This window comes from Trachypithecus francoisi, unplaced genomic scaffold (assembly GCF_009764315.1).
Source record: "Trachypithecus francoisi isolate TF-2019V2 unplaced genomic scaffold, Tfra_2.0 Lachesis_group16, whole genome shotgun sequence".
NCBI classification, from domain to species: Eukaryota; Metazoa; Chordata; class Mammalia; order Primates; family Cercopithecidae; genus Trachypithecus; species Trachypithecus francoisi.
In genome coordinates this window covers 26,637,901-26,658,835 of record NW_022681461.1, presented here as the reverse complement: position 1 = coordinate 26,658,835, position 20,935 = coordinate 26,637,901, and the positions used below count along the sequence as shown (strand labels likewise).

The window sequence follows — 20,935 nt, the reverse complement described above, 5'->3', positions numbered from 1 at the left end:
AGAGGAGGCACAGGAGAGACTCAGGAAAACAAAGGTAATTATCTTCCCAAGTCCTAGAGATAGGAGGCACTGTATGCCACACAGGGTCACATGGGAAAAACACCAGGGTGGTTAGGAGGCAGAAGATGGGAGCTACAGGACAGCTTAGACCCCAGTCTTTACTGGGGTTTCCTAGAGAATGGCAAGGCAGGCAGGGTAATGATGTTAGGATTGGCTATTCTGAATAATTTCAGTGGGCTGTAAGCTATAGGGGTGGTCCCTAGTTGCCTGGTACCTGGCCTTGGGATGATTAAGGTAGAGGAATATTGTGTCTGGGGTGTAAAGGCCAGAGAGAGGAGGCATGGCTCTGGATTGTTAGTTTGTATAGCAAAGCCATGCTCCTGGCTAAACCATGCTATCTCTAAGAACTGGTTAGCCCTAGGAGGGGCATTCTCTTCTCAGCCAGAAAAGTCTTTTAAAGATGTCAAAACAGTACAATATGCAGAACATAGTACGTGTATACACACACACATACAATACAGGGATGGAAATCTGACAGTGGTTACCTTGGGTGGTGCTGATTGCTGTGGTATTAACTGGGGAAGGTCACTAAATAACTTTCTAGGGTGATGCCAATTAATATGTCTTGATACAGGTTGTGGTCACATGGGTGATTTCATTTATAAAATATTATTGAGCTTATAGAAAAAATTCACAAATTCTACTGTAAGTTACATTCAATTCAAGAAGGTTTTCTTGATGGTGTTCCACTGTTCACTTAAGTAGGATACCTGTTAGTGGCTTTTACAGGATGGTGGAGGATGATTATACTGGAAAAGTCAGTTTAGATGTAAAGAGCTGATATCCGGAATTCATCTTTGTGTTTATTCAGGACACAGCTGAAAACACACGCTTTCCTTTTGCTCAGTGATATGCCACTATTGACAACTCCAAATAACACTCGTGATATGAGTTGGGTGTTTGTTCCTTCCAAATCTCATGTTGAAATACGATCCCAGTGTTGGAAGCAGGGCCGGGTGGGAAGTGTTTTGGTCATGAGGGCAGATCCCTCGTGAATGGCTTGGTGCCCTCCCCACGGTAATGAGGGAGTTCTTGTTCTACATTCATGGATCTGGTTGTGTAAAGATCCTGGCACCTCCTCCCTCACTTTCTTGCTCCCTCTGTTGCCTCTGCCAGGCCTGCTTCGCCTTCACCTTCTGCCATGATTGTAAGCTTCCTGAGGCTTCTACCAGAAGCAGATGCTGGCCCCAAGCTTCCTATATAGCCTGCAGAACCATGAGCCAAAATAAACCTCTTCTCTTTATAAATTACCCAGCCTCAGGTATTCCTTTATAGCAATGAACATGGACTAACACTGCTCTTTATTCCCTTTGCCTAACATTTCATAGCTGTCCAGAGCAAAAGAAAGATGTTCTTGCCATAGCTCTTGTTTACTATAATTCTCTTAAGGCTGTTACCATTCTGGATGAAAACATTTTTGAATGTATAAAACAGGATAAAATGTTTCTCCACAATGAGACAGTTTGCAAAGTTGTTTGGATATGGAAAATGAGTTTGCCAGGGGGCATAAAAAAAGGAAAGAGAAGTGAAGATCCCTCCTACAGTGTAACCTTCTTAATAGAGCATCCTGCAGTGGCTGAGCAATTCCCACATTTAATGACTAATGAATTTGGGTTCGCCTCTGCATTTGCACAGCTGGGGATAATGATGCTGTCGACGGAGCTTCTTTGAGGCAGAAGGTGAGGAGGTGGCCACATTGCACTTCAACTTGAGCAATGTAAACTAGGCAGACTGTTAAACAAGTATGAGCTGTACATCTAAGCAGTATAAATTATAAATATACCCCTGACCCTGCAGAGATGCAGTCCCTATGCTGCATGCCACTCTCTTCAGCCCACTCCGCCCACGACATGCCTCTCTACTCCATACTTCATTCCCTTCAAGGGAGTTCCCACCATGAGCAATAATCTCTAGGATGCATCCTTGCCTTTGCCTGTATTGCACCACTCTACTTAATCCAGAATAGTTTTTTCCACCCCTTCTTCCAGTTGGTATCTCCTTCAGTACTCAGCTCAAGAGTTAACCTTTTCAAGGAAACCTTGCCCATCTTCCCAGCCTGTATTTGGTGTTTCTACCCCTGCTCAGTAGTATGAAAACATGTATAAAGTTATATTGTTATTTCCAATTTCTTTGTCTCCTCGATTCCAACATTAGCTCCTTTTGATCAAAGGCCTGTTCTTTTCATCTTTGAATGTCTAATACCTAGTACAGTTTCTGACACTTAGCAATAGATGATTGTAGAATGAGTAAGTATGTGAAGAGTAAATCAATTGGGGACGAAATGTTAATTTTATACTGCTGTTTTGATGTATGAATTGCTATACACTTAAACACAAAACAGTGCTCATTTGACTATATTACATTTGTATGAACTATTGACCTTCAGAAAAATTTCAATGAAAGCAGGAATATTCGGTTGAAAATTCATAATCTCTTATTCTGAACTCCTTTAAACATGGTTAATTTTCAAAAATCATAAAAATGTTTTAACCCATATTTATTTTACTGTGGCATTACTTCCAAACAATGTGCTATTATCTTTCTTTTTTCCAAGGACATACATTTGGGATGTTGCAATTTCAGTCAACCAGAAGAGCTGACAAAGCTTGTGGAACCTTTTGTCACTGGTGAAACCATGAACAATGGGAGCAGCTCAACAAGGCATTTACCAAGACATCTGAACCTATCCTGCCATCTCAGGGTGGGACTCTAAAAGCATTTCCTCATGATTTCAATAAGTTCCTCCAGTGAAGGAGAGTCTACTACTTCTTCCAGACTCTCTAAGTCTCTTAATCAGAAATACTGTCTTTATAGTATACCTAAAATCAGATTCTGTAGTTGAACTCCATTTCCTCTTGTTATATCTTAGCAAAAGGTATAGAAAAATTGTTTATCATCACTTGCAGAGTGAAATCATAGTTTTGGATGGCTTGCCATGCCTTCTAGGTCTGGGTAGATTCCAGAACCATTAAGCTATTATGTGTAGGAAGTTCACGCTAATTGAGTTAGCACTGTGCCTGCATCCTTGCTAAGAGAGGCTGTTCCCCCGCTCCATATCACCTGCTAGATGAATGGGTCTAGGTGGCCATTTTTATATCTTGTGACTCTATTTCTTGGACCAGAGCTAAATAAACAAGGGTAGACATCTCACCAAACCTTGGTTAATGAGATTTTCTGTAGGAGAAGGGGAGAGAGAAACTGAGGAGACGGAAGGCAACTTTGAGATTACAAGGAACTGGACGCTATACCAAGTGTTAGCAGAATACAGAATAGATGAAGCTAATTTACAAAGAAAAGTATAAAGTAGATGAGCCAAGAGAGGCAGAAATGAGAGACTTCTGAGCCCCATAACAGAGAAGTCTGGCTCCCTGTGGCTGCACTTCATTTCAGTCACTGGTATTTCAGAGGTTAACTTTAGAGGAAAGTTTTTATTTAAGTTATCAGGAGTTGATTAACAATTATCTATGTGATAGTTCATGTTATATGTCAACTTCTCTGGGCTGTGGTGGCCAGAGATTTGGTCAAACACTATTCTGAGTGTTTCTATGAGGGTATTTTTGGATGAGGTTTACATTTAAATTGGCAGACACTGAGTAAAGCACATTACTCTCCATTATGTGGGTGGGCCTCATCTAGTAAGCTGAAGGCCTGAATAGAACAAAAGGCTCACCTCCTCCAAGCAAGAAGGAATGCCAGCAGACTGCCTTCAAATTTTATCTGCAACATCAGCTGTTCCTGGTTCTACAGCAGACTCGAGCTAAAATTTTCTGGCTCCCCAGCAGACATAAGCTGCAATTCTCTCCTGAGTCTTCAGCCTGCTGGCCTCCCTCATCAGCTTTTGGAATTGTCAAGTCTCCACCACTGCATAAGCCAATTCCTTAAAATAATCTCTTTCAATATATATACACATCCTACTGCTTCTGTTTTTTTTTTTTTTTTTTTTTTCCTGGAGAATCCGGACTAATACAATCTACAATAACTCCAAAGTGAAAGCAGTTGCACATAGATAACATGCGTTCCCTGAGTCTAATTTATTACAAAAGACACCTTGAATTCTGTTAATTTGCATTGCATCACTTTTGTTTTATTAGGTTGAAAGGAATGGAATTCGTATTAACTGCATACCAACTATATGCAAACACAAACATCAATTTATGAATGATACAAAACAGTATTTTTATTATTTCAATTTATAATGGAGGACACTAAGACTCAAAAGTTTTCTGTCTTGTCAGTAATCATTTTAAGAATTGGCCATTTCATTCTTTCTGTAGTCAAGTACCTAGATAACCTACCAATGTCTACTATTAATGCATGATATAACTCTATAATCTAGTTGGGCCTCAGCTGAAGAGAGACAGTAACAGAGGCAAACACATGATGCAGAGGACTGCAGGGAAGGAGTTTGGAATTAGAAAAGTCCTTAATATATGGCTTAACCTATTTGGGCCAGAATCTTTTCAGCTATAAAGAGGAGAAACTGAACCCACCACATTTGTCACAGAGTTGCTATGAAGCTCATTTCATCTGATGTAAAGGAAAGTACCCTGCAAATTGAAAAGGACCTTTCAAATGTTAAGCTTTTATTATCATTTCATTTTCAGTCCCTGTACCTTTCAATATATATATTTTTGTGAATAATGACATCTTTTGAAGAACTGAGACTGCATCAATTTTTTTTAGAGGGGGAACAAGTGTTCTCCTACCCCTCATAAGAGAGTGAGCCCACCACACACTGCTCCCCAATAAACACGAACGGTTTAGTCTCAACTTCCCTCAGACACTGAGCAGCTGTAAGACAAATAGGAACATCCAAATGACCTTTCCATCATTCCAAAGTAAATTCAAGAATGTTAAGGGTGCAAAGAACCTTAAGGATCATCTCATAGTTGGCAAACTGAGGAGCACAGGCCAAGTACCACCTGCCTCTCTTGTGTACAGCTATTAAGCTAAAAATAGTTCTTACATTTTAGAATGGTTGAAAACAATGAAAATAAGAATATTCTATGACATTTGACAATTATATGTAATTCAAATTTCAGTGTTCATAAATTAGTTTTATTAGAAAACGGCTATGCTCCTTTGTTGTGTATTGTTTGTGGCTGCTTTCATGCTCCAATGTAATATGAATTGAGTATGGCAGTGGAAGTTGCATGACCCACAGAGTAGTTGCAGTAGACTACATGAGCAGTTGCAACAGAGGGTATATGACCCACAAAGCCTAAACCATTTACAATCTGGCCTTTTATACAAACCTTGCCTACCCTGATCTAACCTTATTCTCTCATTTTATAGATGAGAAAGCTGAAGCATTGAAAGATAAAACTACTCATTCTTGGTAACTCAGCTAGGATATTAATTAATGCAGAATTAATTAAGAGCTGAAATTCCATTTTTTTGGTCCATTTGATCATGCTGAAATGATTGAAATTAGTTGTAGTTATACTCATCCTTAAATTATACAGCTTGCTTGTATAAAAGACTAGATTTTGTCTCAAAATCTTTGATTGCTCACATGAGCTAATGTCACATAAAAATTTTGTCTTGAGATATTCATTGAAATGAAATGTATACCGCATTATTCGTAAGCAGTTCTAAGTAGAAGTTATTACAGAACAAAATAATGGTAAAAATTAAACATTTCACTGGATACCATCAATCAAACTGAAAAATATGCTCCACTTTTGATTCACAAAACAACATATATGGAACATTCAAACCCTTTCAGACAAATTGGTTACATTCAATTTTCTTACAAGAGATGATTGACAATAAGATGAGAAAATGATTTCTTAGTCTGTGTTTAGTGAATAAAACTGGACCAGTTAATTTCCCAACTGTAAGTTAAATTTCAATTTCTTGTAAAATAAAAAAGAAAGTGTGTCTAAAGTTAAAGCATTCCCTTCCTATCACTAGGATTCCAGCAAAATCAATTACGTACCCGCCTGTTAAAATATCTCTTTTCAAGGGGAAATGTTTAAACAGTGTTGCCAACTAGGGGTGATTTTGCCCCTCCCCGCCAAAGGATATTTGGCAATATCTGGAGACATTTTGGTTTTTACAATGGGGATGGCGGGGCAGGGGGGTGTTCCTGGTGTGTTTCAGTAGAAACCTAAGATACCAATAAATGTCTTACAAAGCACAAGACAGATGTCCCCCACAACAAAGACTTGTTCAGCCCCAAATGTCAGTAGTGTTGAGGCTGAGAAATCCTGTTTTAATGAAACATCATTAGGCTAGCCCAAAGCTTTCAACAACTCTGCAAATTGATCTGCCAGTTCCTAAACGTTCAAGTTATCATTTATTTGTGGACTAGCACAAAAGAGCAAATATTTCTTATGGAAGCCTGTATGATAGCTGTTTCTTTCCAATAGTTTCTTCTAGCGAGATTATCACAGAGATTATGCCAGCAAATAGTTATTTACCTTCTTTCCAGCCACATGGATTATTGATCTTAACCAACAAGCAGTAGTATAATTTTCTAATAATTCTGATCTCTTCCATAAGAAAGCTATTTTGACTGATCTATTTTTTCCCTGTAGGAATCTGATCAGCTAAGATTCCTATTTGACCTTGATCCATGATACATGATATAATAAAATGATCTATGACTAACAGAAAAATAAATCCTAAGTCACATTTACCTTTACACGGAAACACCAAAATATTTCATTTGGGTAGTGCCTACACAGTTATCTCTAGCATTTTCCAAAGGCATATTTAGAGGATAAAGCAAGGGTGGCCCCAACAAGTTTAACAGTGCAGTTTTTCTTCCAATACTATTTTATCTATTTTACAATGTAATCCAGTCAATAATATTAAAGGAAATACATTAAAGTATGTTAGATCAACAAATTAAGAAATGCCTTTTCTCCAACATGATCAATAGATGAGATAATTTTTATCTCTCACTTTCTCTTTCAGTGAATGTTATCCAAGCAGATATCTGGTGCTACCTACATAAATTCTTCCTTGAGTACATATTTTATTCTGTGTCATTTTCACTGAGTGTGAAGTATTGGTTCAACTCCCTAACTAATCTTCCAACTTGGGGAATCTATGAACCAAATCATCTCAAGCTCAAGGTATTCTTTAATCACACACAAAAAAATTACCAAGCCCCTATAATACCATTTGGTTCCTCTAGCAACTTCAGAACACTAATCAAAAGCACAGTCACTCATTTTCTCCAATATTTACCTATTCAAATATAATTCATCTAGCACCCAAGATATCCTAGGCTCTCTGCTAAATGCTACACACACCAAATTGAACAAGATATGACTCTCAACTTCAAGAAGATTTTCATAATGAGTTGGAAGAGCTAATAATACCACAACATGCTAAAAGTAAAGCTAGAAATACCCACTGATGTTTATGGACATGCAGGAGAGGAGAGCTTTATCTAGCTTAGAGGATTCAGGGAAATTTTTCTGAACTCATCCTACTTACCTATGTTGAGCATTAAAATATAGGCAGGAGTTAGCTAGGAGAAGGTCTGGTGCAGGTTTTCCAGGCAGTAGAATTAAGTCGTACAAAAAATCCAGCTATATGGAATTCTGTGATTTGAGGAGGGGAAAAACAAGGTAAGAAGGCAGCAAAGTAGGCGGAGGCCAGATCACCTTGGGTCTTGTATTCCATGCCAAAGAGCCTAGGTTTTATTTTGCAAGAGACGAGGAATCACTGAAGAATGTCACACACAGCAGCATCCTGGTCTTCCTTGCATTTTAAATGGACCATTCTGGTGGCTGTGGGAAGGATGGATTTGAAGTAGACAACACTGGAGGCAGCTGTAGTATTTTGGTCCCAAGAAAAAGAGAGACTGAATTTGGGAACTCGGAATAGACAGAAGGGGGTGGAACAGAGATATACTTATGAGGCAATCTGGCAGAACTGATTGGCTAATTACATAAGGATGGGAGAAAACAAGGCAAAAGGCACAAACCCAGGTTTTCCAGTTTAGGCAATGTAGCGAATGGGTGATCCTAGCAGTTGGGAGATAGCATAGAGGAAAAGGAGCAGATAAGAGGGAGGCTTGTTGGATTCAGCAATGGCCACTTGATTAGGGCAGCAGTTACACTTAATGTGTTTTCTCTGCTGCAAAGTTTTTCTGCCTCTAATCTTGAAAGTGTATAGTCTCGGCCGGGCGCGGTGGCTCAAGCCTGTAATCCCAGCGCTTTGGGAGGCGAGATGGGCGGATCACGAGGTCAGGAGATCGAGACCATCCTGGCTAACACGGTGAAACCCCGTCTCTACTAAAAAATACAAAAAAATTAGCCGGGCGAGGTGGCGGGCGCCTGTAGTCCCAGCTACTCGGGAGGCTGAGGCAGGAGAATGGCGTGAACCCGGGAGGCGGAGCTTGCAGTGAGCTGAGATCCGGCCACAGCACTCCAGCCTGGGCGACAGAGCGAGACTCCGTCTCAAAAAAAAAAAAAAAAAAAAAAAAAAAAAGAAAGTGTATAGTCTCCTAAAGTAAACAAAGAGTGAGGCTGACATGCCATATTTTCTTTGAATCCAGAATACAACCTATCTACCACACATTTTTGGTATCTAAATTAGGTTTCCTGTATGATCCCTTAAAAAGTAATTATAAAAGTCATTCAATGCTCTGTGAGCATGAGAACTTTAAAGATGTGGATACATTTTGAGCCTATATAAATATATAGAGAGACACTGAGTGCTCAATTTTTAACTATAAAAATCAGATACTGAGGCCTGGTCATGCCAGGGGCCTAATTTTAATGAGCCAAGATCTCTTCACTAAAGCATTACACTTTAGAAGCAGAGATTCTCAAATGTTAAGTGCGTAACATTGATCTGGGCTGTTTGTGAAATGCAGGTTTGCAAGGTCCACCCAGGGGCTTAACTTAGTAGGTCTATGTGAAGTCACTGTCATCTGATTCTATCACAGACAGTCTTGGATCACACTTTGAGAAACACTGCTTCAAGGACTCATTGTGTTGGATGAAACTTTCTTCATGTAAGACAGTTCAATACGTAAAATGTAGGAATTCTTCCTACCTTCCTTATCAGTTATCTATTTAATCTATTTTATCTATCTATCTATCTATCTATCTGTCTATCGTCTGTCTACCTATGCATTAAACCTTGAAGAATCTTTACTTATTTGGGGGAAAAGAAATAAAACTGATCAAAGCTATCCCTAAACTGCCACTCCTATGCATGTCTCTCTGAAAATGAGAAGAGAAGAACCAATGGTTAGATCAGAATTCCCACAGACTGTTAAACACAAATCTTCTGTGTGATAAACATAAAAACTAAGTGTGCCCTTCCTAGAGATTTTGTTATACCTGAAGCACCCCACCCTAGCAGTCACAGCACTGTATCTTTGCCACATGCTCAAGAGCCAAGAAAATTGTGTTCACTCTATTTTTTCATATTAAATATTTAATATTAAGCAGCATTTAAAAATGTTCCCAAGTATAAAATTAATTGTAAATAAAATCAAGCTTTTCCAAATGAGAGCCCTAAATGTTCTCTTCTTCCTCTTTTCTGTCCAGCATCATTGGTTAGCTTTTGAAGGTTGTGGGGTGGAGGTGGTTGGGTGGGGGAGTACAGTTATGGGCATCATTTATGGCTGCTTAGGCCTTTGCCCCCAAGTGAAACGGCCACTTCTCACTTGAGCCTATCACATACCTTGGAATCTAAGGGACATACCCTTGAGTGACCACTGCAAACCAAGGGCGATTCATTATAGTGGAATAAAGAAAGGAGGCATATGGAGGATATTCCAGAATCTTGACCATGAAGACTGTTTTAAGGAGCTCTCATTCACAACCACATATCTCCATATAAGTTCAGTAGCATAGAAAATTCTGAAATTTCACATCATGTGACTAAAAATTTTCATGAAAAAATACAGAGAGATGATCATATAAACAAACAGAAAATAAAAAGAAATAGGGAGAAACACTTCTTCAGATTATATCATCTAGAACTCAGGGCAGGGCAGCTGAACTCATTTTACTTCTCTTTCTGTTAATGATCTTTCACAATTACATTTTGAAAACCTGAGAACTGTTTCTTAAAACCTTTTGCTTCCACTGTTGACTAACACAAAATCTGTTCTTCCCGGATGCCAGCATCAGAGGGGCCGCTGAATTAAGTTTCCATCCAGCTCAGCTGAATCTATGGCAGCTTTTTTCAATGTGGGGTCCTTCCAAGAGCTCTGGACTTCAGAATCACTGGCAGAACTGTGAAAATGCAAATTCCTGAACCCACCACCTACCTACTCAGTCAACACCTCCGAGAGTGGGCCCTGACTATTTGCTTTTCTCACAAGCTCCCCAAGTGGTTCTAAGCATTCTTGGTATTTCATGTATCTTTCATGTGTTTGTTTGTCCATTCATTAAACATTTTGTCAATACGTTTCGTTGGTCACAGCCTGTAAAACTCTTTTTCATGCTAGATAATGGAAAGGGAGAAAAAAATATGATCTGAAAATTAACTTGGAGCCAGCTGAGGTTACACCAGCAGAGGAGCAGAGGGGAGGGTGTGGAACCACTGCTGGGTAGGCAGAGTCCTGGCTCCCTGCAGGAAGTCATCTGCCAGGATGGCAGGGCCCTTTCCCTTGAGACAGACCTTGCCAGGGGCGTTACTGTGCCTCCAAGCATCCCAGAGTGCAGTGGCCCCTGGACTTGGATGTCCCAGCCATTTCCTCCTCACTCCCCAGTGACCACACATTTTCATTCTTGCCTCCACAAAAAAGGTCATCAGGAGACAGAACTCTCCAGAGAGACAGGAGGGTTTCTTGTTGCCTCAGGAATTTCCCTTAAGCTGCCTGAGGAACATTTCACAAAAGGCAAGTCACATGGTTCACCGTTCAGCAGCCTGAGTCGAAGCCACCATTTGATACACACCAGACAGTTTTCCCTCTCTCCTGGGTTCTAGTTTGGTCCCATTTTCTTTTATTCTTTTCTTTCTCGCTTTTTGTTTTTTTTAAGGGAATCTGAGGCTGGCAGGCTGAGATGGAAAGACGGGAAGTTTCTTTTATTTGTAGCCATTAAAATTCTGCCTAACAATACACCATGTTTTCCTAAAGCAGTTTATTCTTCAAGTTTCCCATCTTCAAGGCACGTAATGGAATTAGTCCATTACAAATTTCCTGGCCTTGCTTGCCAGGATCCGCCGATATATTTACCTAGACATAATGGGCGTCTATTTCCTCTCCTGTGGTGGAAACTTAACTGTTGCTCCCTAGCATGTGGCTCAGGAGTGCCCTGTCCGGGCTAAGCCAAGTTTCTGGCTTATTAACATTATTCTACCTCCTTTGTAAAGATTCAGAATTTTAGATGTGAATGGGACAACTTGAAGGTCATAAATTTAAAATACAATTGAAACAAATGTCAAAGTAATTGTTCCTTGAAGAGTTTGAGAACACCAGAGGGAAGTCAGTTCCTGGAATGTCTGATATCAACTATAGAAGACAGAACAAATACATTTGGTTATTTGGATCTTACTTTGCTCCACAGACAATAGAATGAACACTGGTTACCATTATATGGAATTAGCACTTGGGTGGAATCTGTGCTGATCGGATTGCCTAACTTGATCATTTCTCCTTCAATTAATTCTCTTCTGTTACCTACTTTACTTTAAGTAATACTTCTGTATTAAAAAGAGAAAGGATAAAAAGTAAGAGTTTGGGCTTTTGACTAGGTTCCAAAAAAAAAATTAAAAAGGGAATTTACTATGTAAAACTCTGCATAGTTTCATCAGAAGGCAGGGTATATAACAAAAATACAGTGACATTACTGATGGAATATTATTTACTTCAAAGAATTCTGCTATTGGACACTCAATGGGGCTCATCCTCATTAATGAGATGAGTGAGATAAGGAATAATTTTCTTTACTTTTGTCAGTCCTACTAGAGTCAATAACTGAAATTCCCTTTCTAGCCCGTGAAAAAAAGGAACTGCAAAGTGAGAATGGCCGTACTTCCTTCTCAGGATCTTTATTCTTAGATGCTGGGACCACCACCCAACCCTACAGCAAAGATAGAAACTCAGAAGTTATCCTAGATTCCTCTCTCCACCACAACTAGTCCATTTAGCAAGGCCCTGTTTATTTTACCTTCATTACTTTTGCCTTAGCCAGGTTCTCATCAATTCCCCAGGCCTCTAATCTAATCTTTCAGCTTCCAGTTGCATCATCTCACCCATTCTAGACACTACAGCCAGAGCAACTATATAATACCTAAATCTGGTGATCACCTCGCTGCAAAAATTCTTTTAATTGCCTACCCCTTCCCCCTAGTTTCAAGATAATGGTCTAATGCTGTAGCTTAGCAGACAAGGTCTTCTACTAGGTGGGTGAAAATGTAATTGTGGTTTTTGCCAGTAAAAACCTTTTGCACCAACCTAATATGATTTAAACACTGTTGTTTACTGTACCCATTTCCTTCTTCCATTTTAATATTTGATTCTTTCAGTCCAAATAGACAACATTCTTCAATGCCCAAGGAGCACAGCAGGCTTCAGCATAGGGAATGAGGACATTGGATCTAAATCCAGTCAAGACCCAAACCCTTCATTTTAAAGAATATATCAAGTGACAGAAAGATTAAGTAATTTGCCCAAGGTCACACAGCTGGTTAGGAACACAGTGGAATTAGGACCCAGTGTCTAGGCTGACTTTTCCAGAATATAATTTCTTTATTATATTTCTGACATTGCTTAAAGTGAGCAAAGTCTTATGATTTCTCAATATAAAAATCTGAAAGTCTTAAAAATGATACTAATCATTTGGGCTTCGTTAACACACTGACTTAAATGTCTTTCCAAAATCTGTCACAAATACAGTGCTTTCCTTTCTCCCAATGCAACCCATTTTTCTGAAGCCTTCCCTTCAGTAAGTTCGCCAAGACTTCAATACACAGAAAACTCTCTGCCCTAAAAATAATCTTCAGATTCAACATGTTACCAAAATAAAATCTTCCAAATAAAACAATGGCAAAGATAGACCTGATAATGAATATGAAATATGCTAAGAACATTCTGTCACTGACATAAACTTGACTTTTTTTGTGATTAATAGTAAGATGCAATCTTGAAACACATAAGAATAAAGCAAACGACAACAGAAGAGAAATGATTTGGAAAGGGTCCCATCTGAAATTTACCCATTTGAAAACAGGCTCTGTCTTTTGGCTATCATCATTGTGTGCCTGTCCAGAAATTCATTTCCAAGTCTTATTTCCAAATGCAACCCCAAATTCAAAATGTGAGTTTGTTGGCATGTTGAAAATTTGCTCTGAGATGGACAAAACAACAAATGAGATGCTTTCAGGAGGAATAATAAGTATATTTCAACGCTCATTGGGTTTAATTCATGCTTCAGATACCGGCCTTCCCCTTCTAATTCTGTAGTATCCTGTTTCTAGTAGGAAATGGAAAATAAGGAAATAGGATTATGAAGCCATTTCTAAATATTAACATGGTACCAAAGTAAGTTAGCAAAGATACACACATTTTTAAGGAAAAGGATAGAAAGGGAAATTGGCTTGAGTCCAGTCTGTCAGAAATGGTGACTGATCAGAGTTTAGCTAAATCTAATCAAGCCATCAGGACCTACACTGCATTTACTGACATGTAGGGGCACTGAGAGAGGGTAGGTCATATCAGAACAATGCTTGGAAGAGGAATAAAAATTACCCATTGAATAGGAGAATTGGCTTTGTTACCTTAAGATTTCAACAATCTACTGGATTCCCAGAGAATCCATCCATCAAATTAACATAGTGGTGGTAGTATGGAGGAAGGTGGAATAAGAGAGAGAAGAGGGAGGGAGGAAGGGAGGGAGGAGAAAGAAAGGAAGGGACATAAGAAATACTGTTATTAAATAGTTCATTTCTAGATAAAACCAGAAAGAGCATTTACCAAAATATGCAAATTATGACTCATGAACTTACATTTTACTCAAAAGATAAAACCAGGGCAAGAATACATAGGAACTAGCAAAGCAAACACAGGACAAACACAATCCAGAGGAAAAGAACACATAGTATTCACAGCCAGAGAGTGGATAATACAATTGCTCATATACCAAAGCAGGTTTTATTTCTAAGTATTGCTGAAAGAACTTGGTATGACTTTATTTCTTTAAGAATTTGAAATGTGCTCAATATCTGAAGTCTCACAGGATAGCTATGATCTTTCAAAAATACAGATGTCATTTGGGAAAAAAGTTCTCTAGTAAGGTTCCATCCTGTCTTTTAGATATTGAAAAAACGAGGACACACAGTAATGCATTTTATTCAATAAATTATTACAAAGTATCACTTTAATAAAGGATGGGGTAAGATTGAGCTGTATGCCAATGAAAGTATTGCTGTAGCATTAACAGTGTCTCCCGATAGATAGTATGGACAGTACTTTCAGTTAAAAAAGATGACTGAGCTCTCCTAAAAAGACAGCTTTTCCTAAAATAAGTACCTCAGGTAGGTACTTCTCTGCTGGTTTTGTGACTATTAAATGAATAACGTTCTCCATTTTAAAAAACTAGAATATGAATAATATATTGAGAGTGATAGTCACGTATCTGTCAAGAAGAGTTAAAAAGCATTATTTTGGGTTAGAGCTGATCTATGACTTTAACCGAAAAAATATTTCTCATTGCACATGGAATAACTGCAGTTGAATTTTTTCAGTGAGACTTAGATATGCCCATTCTTTGCCCCTGACTCTTGATTCACTAGTGATTCTGGAGAAAATGTACAACGATTTGTTAATTCTCTGGCCTCATTCTTTTTCTTGCCCTATCACACATGTTGTTCCAATACAGCAAAAACACACATATCCAAGGAAAAGTCTCTTCTACTAACCATACCCAAACCTGCCTTTCCTCCTAAATAGTCCCTAGGGAAGCAAGCCATCACCATGACAACCATATGATGGGAGTTTGAACAGCACTTAGGGCAGCCTTTGTTGAAAGTTAATACCAGTTGGTGTTTAACAAGATAAGGAAAACTCAGGCAAGGGGTAATACTCTGTTGTGAGGCACCACTTAGCTGTATGGAACTAACTGTCCACATCAAACCTAACCTAACGAGAACACAGCCTCAGAACAAAATTCTGCAAGTGTAATGTATTCAGGGCTAATTCATTAATTCTCCATTGTAGCCCACTGGACTCAATGCTCAGTGGTCATTAAATCAAAAGGGCATATATACTCAGGAAAAGAGTGTTAAGAACTTTGCCTTTTTTAACTTCAAATGGATAGAGAACATCAGATATATGCATTTTTCTCTATTAAGCGTTACCACCTTCTATTTGCTGGGCAAAAATACCTGTTTCCTGCACCTTTAAATCTAATTTGTGTTCCCCCAACCCCCAAAAGAAAGATCATGAAGGTGGGTTAGTACACAGTTGTATGGACTTTTTCAGTATCTTTAATGCATGTGCTTCTGGAAAGAGAAGCGTTGCAGATACACGGTGGCAATTCCTGCTCAGGTGTAGTGCCATTCTTTTGTGTGACTCACAGCTAGAGAGAGAGCTGACATACAATATATGCTTAACAATACTTTCCCACTACTGATTCCACTCAGGAGACTCACATTTTTATGCCTTTTCTAAAAACAAGGGCACCAAAAAAGTCACTGTCTGAGGAGGCTCTTTCTTTGTTCGTCTTCACCTGACTGGCCACCTAACTACACAAAGCTTTTAAATTAATGAGGAGAATCCTTTGTTCTCTCAGGTTCCATTTAAAGGGAAAGTGGGTCGAAGGGCTTCCCCAGGGAGAGAGAAAGAAAAGCCCAGGAGCCAAACACAAGGGAGTAAGAGATTTCACTTCCACTACTATTCCCACCCTCCCAAAGAAGTTAATTAATTCTGTTTTAGGAATGGTTAAAAGGGGTGGGGGAGCACCAGGTAGCCCATTCTCTGAGATCAAAATCTACTTCTCAAGTGTGGTTCGCACCAGCCTCTTGTCTCTGACACCACGGGATGTGGGTGGGGGGCGTGGGGGGAGGGGAGGAGTACTGAGAACCTCTCTCCAGCCACGGACCACAGAGCCAATACTGCATGCATTTAGGCTCCCGCAAAGGTGCGTCCCAGCCCAAGTCCCCAAGTTGGGTATTTAAACCTGAAAACCATAATTAGCGCCATTCAAGGCTGCAAGTTACAGTACCTTCAGAAGTCTGACAGATGGAAGAAAGGCTGCGTGGCACAGCTTCCGGATGGTCCAGTTTAGGGGTCGAGGAGCATCAGCCTGATTCATGACCCCTTCCAAATTCCACCAGGAAAACAAGAAACTGAAAATCTGAGCAATGCCTAGAAAATAAACGGTCCCCCACGGCTCTGGCATCCCATGGTCATCTCCACACCTGCAAATTCCATTAGGGCAGAGGCTTCCTGGAACTTGGAAGACTAGTCAAGTAGCCTTGCCTGAGCCCCTGAACCTTCTTAAGAAAGCCACCTCCCCTCTCTCTGCAGCCGTGCTCATGCATACCAAATGTGGCTGAATGGAGGCACACTGCCTGCTGCTTCGGGGAGGGGATGCACGGTTCTGAAGGAGAGGGACAGCCTGCACAAAACAGCCTGTGGTCGGAGTCAAAGCAGCCTGCTCCGGAATGCGCGCTCCCTCTCCCGCTCTCCTCCCAGTAAACGCAGGTCAGGCGTTGGGGGGGAACCGGGGCCATTGCTTTGCTAGCCTGGTTTGGGGGGGAGCAAGGAGGGGAGCAAAAGGGAACAAAAATAAAGCCAGAACGGGAAACTTGCACTTTCTTGCACAAAGCATCTTTGAGGGACTGCGAACCTGCACGGGGGGAGGGGCGAGGACACAGGGAGAGAAGGGGTGCCTCCTAATGAGATAAATGCTTCCTTTTTGATTTATGTGACATAATTAAGTGAGGGCTATCATCAAATACATCTATAGGAAAAGAGATCTTTGTCGTGTTCTGAGGTTTTTATTAGCCGTGATTGACAGTCTTCTTCCTGATAATTCGTTGTGTAGATGATAGACACTGAGACAGAAGCAAACTCAAACACACTGAGTTGTTCCTTTCATAGAAAGCAGGGTAAACTCGTGGAAATTTGGCTCACCTTTTAGAGATGGCAGTTTTTAAATGGGGGTTATGTCCTGGAAAGCCACTTGATACCCTTTCTCTGCAACACAAGTTTAACCCATAAAGTGCCACCTGAGATGCTGTCTATAAAGAAGGGAGTTTCCTTAAGTGGGGTTTCCACCCGCATCATTTTCTAAGGAGGCTTTATGAAATAGTTGCTGAGCTGGAATATATAGTCTTTAGGACTCCTGTGGTGAGAGGGAGAATAAAGGACAGCTTTTCCATTTGAAGGTAGAAACTGGATAATTTCACATAGAGAAGGTAAGTTGGGAGCGTGAGAAGAGGAGGGAGTTCCTGACACAACCCCTCTTTAGCTCCCACATTCCCCCCAGGCATCAGACATCAGTAGGAGCAGTTGACCTGACAACTCCAATCGGGGAGAATCCCCACATCCTTGAAGTATCGCCATCTTACTTATTTTTTCCTCTATGACTATGCTGAATTTCCATTTCTAATTAACTTGAAGAGATTGGTAAATCCCAGCTCCATGACTATTACGCAGTCGGAAGCTGAACTGGGAGCGCTGCGAGCAGATGTGACACACTGCTGTAATTCAGAACTGGGACAACACAGGCCCACCCCAGCATGAAATCAATACCTGACACACTGCGCTACAACACCATTTCACTCACAATGGCCTTGTGTCACAAATTTAAGAAAGATATTGCAGAAAACTAGTTCACCTGTGGAAGACAGATCATTGACCTACTTTGTATAATAAAATTTATGTCTCTGATTATCTTCTATCAAACAATATCACTTTAATAGATCTGATACACAGTTGACTCATTTTCTGTTACTATTCTATTTCCACAAAGGATTGAAGGCAGTATTAAAATACTAACGGCTCACGTGTATCACCTAGCACAATGCATTGCATAGGTTTATGTCCATGGAAACCTTATGGAGTAGGTGTTATGGTCATATCCTTACCTCACAGATTAAGCAAATGAGGTCTAGAGAAATTAGTAACAAGTCTAACGTACTCGTATAACTGGAGTCTGGATTGAAACCAGTCTACTAGGCTGTAAAGACAAGTTTCTCTTGTCTCCTATTTCTTTCAAAAGGGACTCTAGGAATAAAACTCTGTTTTTTGGTAATTTAATCTTACATAAGAGTTAAAGACTTCAAAGAAGAAATGCTCAGCATTTCTTTCAGATTATTACTTTGGCCTGATGTTGATGTAGTAGTTAACAGCATGAATTCTGGAATCAAGCTGCATGGTTCAAATTCCAATTTTGAAGCTAGTCTTGGGAGATTTACATACTTTCTTTGTGTCTTGGAGTCCTTATCCATACAATGGAGATTAAAATAAACCCATATGCCTACGTGAGGACTAAAGGAGCTAATATCGGCAAAGCACTTAGAACTGTGCCTGGCATATACTAAATACCTGTACCATGATCCATCTTCTGGGTAGCATGTGCTGAGTCTGAGCTGGAAGCCCACTGACAATTTTCATTAAGCATGCATACATATGGTAGGAGGTAATGAAGTCAAGCAAGACAAATTAAAACTGAATGCTTCTTGTGAGTTACCATGAGTTTAATAAATGGGGAAAGAGGAAGGTGAGAGACTGCAAGGGCAGCATGGGTTTCCTCATACAGTGTGGTATTCACCAGGTTGCAAGATGCTGCCTTCAGTGAGGAAGGCTCCAGCCTTTCTAAGCTTTTAAATGAATGCCCTTAAGTGATTCTGTTGAGGTGGTGAGATCTCTGCTCCATGAAAATGCTGAAAAACTGCAATTGCCTACCCTCTGCCCTGAACTATTTCAAAATGGTAAGGACCCCACAAAAATGACAGCATCATTCTGAAAACACATGGCCTTTGATTCTCCTATCCCCTTTAATTTTACTGAATAACTTTGGTCAAAGAGAACATTAGAAACTATGCAGAGTGAGGAAGTAGGAGGATTCACAGCCCTCTCTAATGGCAATTAGAGGAGAAAAGCACAAAACCTTCAGGGAATTGATTTGGAGATTACACCGCAAAAGAGGTAAAGATCAAAGAAGGATGACAGTGCATGAGAGGCGGTTTTTCTCCCATCATTGTGGTGCTTTGTGCCAGAACTGTTTGCTATCAAAACATCTAAAGAAGGGTTTTCAAGACCCTCCTCTCTACTTTGAAGAAATTATATTTTCACATAGAAGATGCCTTCCCCAGTTTTAGAGAGAAGTCTAATGAGGAAAAAAAATGCAGAGGGGCAAGCCCAGCCCCAGATATTAGCATCTCACAAATTCAAAGTGCTTACCTATAAATCTTATGAATGTGGTTGTCTACACATGTGCAGAACAAATTCTAGCAGGCTTGAAACTCTGACATAGTCATACTAGCTTTCAGTATCCTAAAAAATAGCAAGCGCGGCATATCAGATTTCTCTATTCCAAAGCCTGCCTTTGAACCAACTCTAATTCTCTCCCATGCTACAGAAAACCCACTCCCCACTGATTATCTTCCCTTTTTATTTTCTGTGTAAATGATACTAAACCAAAGAATCATGATGAAATTTGAGCTCATTCTCAATACTAACAAGGGGGCCATTGTATAGACCTTCTGAATTCTTTCTTTTGAAGACCACGTTCCTTCTCTTCAAAAAAATCATGGCGGCCGGGCGCGGTGGCTCACGCCTATAATCCCAGCACTTTGGGAGGCCGAGGTTGGCAGATCACGAGGTCAGGAGATCGAGACCATCCTGGCTAACACGGTGAAACCCCGTCCCTACTAAAACCACAAAAAAAAAAAAAAAAATTAGCCGGGCGAGGTGGCGGGCACCTGTAGTCCCAGCTACACGGGAAGCTGAGGCAGGAGAATGGCGTGAACCCGGGGCCGGAGCTTGCAGTGAGCCGAGATCGCGCCACTGCACCCCAGCCTGGGCGACAGAGCGAGACTCTGGCTCAAAAAAATTAAAAAAATAAAAAATCATAGCACCCTCCATATAGTAGTGTACCACTTGCACACTGTCTTCTTTATATCTCTTGGATATAAAAGGAACTGATCCATGAAAACCTAAGAAAACAGAAAGGAAACGACACAGTGACCAGGTAGTACAGAGAACTCAAAAGAATCCCTTTGAAAAGTGTTTTCTGCAAACAACATTAAAAAAAAGTGCTGGCCGGGCGCGGTGGCTCAAGCCTGTAATCCCAGCACTTTGGGAGGCCGAGACGGGCGGATCACGAGGTCAGGAGATCGAGACCATCCTGGCTAACACAGTGAAACTCCGTCTCTACTAAAAAATACAAAAAACTAGCCGGGCGAGGTGGCGGACACCTGTAGTCCCAGCTACTCAGGAGGCTGAGGCAGGAGAATGGCGTAAACCCGGGAGGCGGAGCTTGCAGTGAGCTGAGATCCGGCCACCGCACTCCAGCCTGAGGGACAGAGCCAGACTCCGTCTCAAAAAAAAAAAAAAAAAAGTGCTGCAATGTAATTTTTCAGAGTTTATTATTACAACATTAAAATTCATAGGTATCTGGACATCAATTGCACATATATTTTCAGGCTCTAATATATGGATATAGTGCATCTAGTGCAGAAAGGTGATAGTTAAGCATCCAGGGGAAAAACCAGGTGAGCTTTTGGTGAGCCCAATGGTGAGCCTTTGTAGACATTTGCTTCAGTGTTTTGTAATCTTAATACTAGCATCTTGCTTGATGACTGGCCTCTTTTATTAATTTTGTTGTGCTTTGATTTTTCTTTCTTAAATATTTTATTTTATTTTACTTTAAGTTCCAGTATACACGTGCAGGATGTGCAGGTTTGTTACACAGGTAAATGTGTGCTATGGTGGTTTTCT

The 20,935-nt window shown here is 40.2% G+C and overlaps 1 long non-coding RNA gene across 1 annotated transcript; it reads left to right on the top strand.

Annotated features, from left to right (window-relative positions):
* The first annotated feature begins 2,627 nt into the window (after positions 1 to 2,627).
* LOC117098482 lies at positions 2,628 to 10,333 on the top strand. Its single transcript, XR_004443430.1, has 3 exons — positions 2,628 to 2,761; positions 6,985 to 7,145; positions 10,164 to 10,333. It is a non-coding gene; the product is annotated as an uncharacterized LOC117098482 (long non-coding RNA).
* The last annotated feature ends 10,602 nt before the right edge of the window (positions 10,334 to 20,935 follow it).